Here is a 607-nt window from a genome sequence, read left to right as displayed (position 1 = left end):
GCGCGCGCCCTGAGAGATGAAAGCCTCGACGGGCGGACATCGCACCCTCTGTCCGGCTCTGCAGGAGGCGCCCACAGGGCCTCGGAGTCCCCAGGAGGCTCCATGTTTCTGGTTGAGAAACAGAGACCTCTTAGGATGACTGTCTCCGTGTGTCTAATGCAGGCAGGGACCACCCCAGCCACCCAGGAGACGGCAGATGGAAACCCCCTACCTGCAGCTCCCCCAGGCAGGGCTGCCTGAGAACTGAACAGAGCATCTCTTCTACCTTGCGCCGAGCCTCCCTCCAGGTTCCTAGACCAAGCCTGTGAGGGACTCTGTGAGACCCCGGGAAGGCCAGGTCTCCTTCCTATGCTGTGCTGGTCCTCTGCCCACCCACCCCTGCCCAGTTTAGGCCCAGGCTTATTTAGAAAGGTCACTGGGATCCCCCCGGCTGTAGGCAATGTTCCTGGCCCTGTCCAGCAAGAGCCAAGTTAACCAAGTCCGGGGGTCAGCCCCAGACCCCCTGGAACAAGTGCTTCCTACACCAGACCTTGGTTTCCCGGACCAGTCCCACACTGGGTGCCTTGTACCTCCATATTGAAATTAATTGAAAAATATGTTTCTGACC

At 59.3% G+C, this 607-nt stretch overlaps 1 protein-coding gene across 1 annotated transcript in view; it reads right to left on the bottom strand.

Annotated features, from left to right (window-relative positions):
• The window catches only part of NR2F1 (nuclear receptor subfamily 2, group F, member 1), a gene marked incomplete at its 5' end in the record, with an annotated part of 10,511 nt that overhangs the window by 1,295 nt on the left and 8,609 nt on the right, over positions 1 to 607 (bottom strand). The window lies entirely within an intron of this gene.

The sequence above is a fragment of the Bison bison genome, unplaced genomic scaffold (assembly GCF_000754665.1).
Source record: "Bison bison bison isolate TAMUID 2011002044 unplaced genomic scaffold, Bison_UMD1.0 scf7180017864533, whole genome shotgun sequence".
Taxonomy (NCBI): Eukaryota; Metazoa; Chordata; class Mammalia; order Artiodactyla; family Bovidae; genus Bison; species Bison bison.
This window is presented reverse-complemented; position numbering and strand designations above follow the sequence as displayed.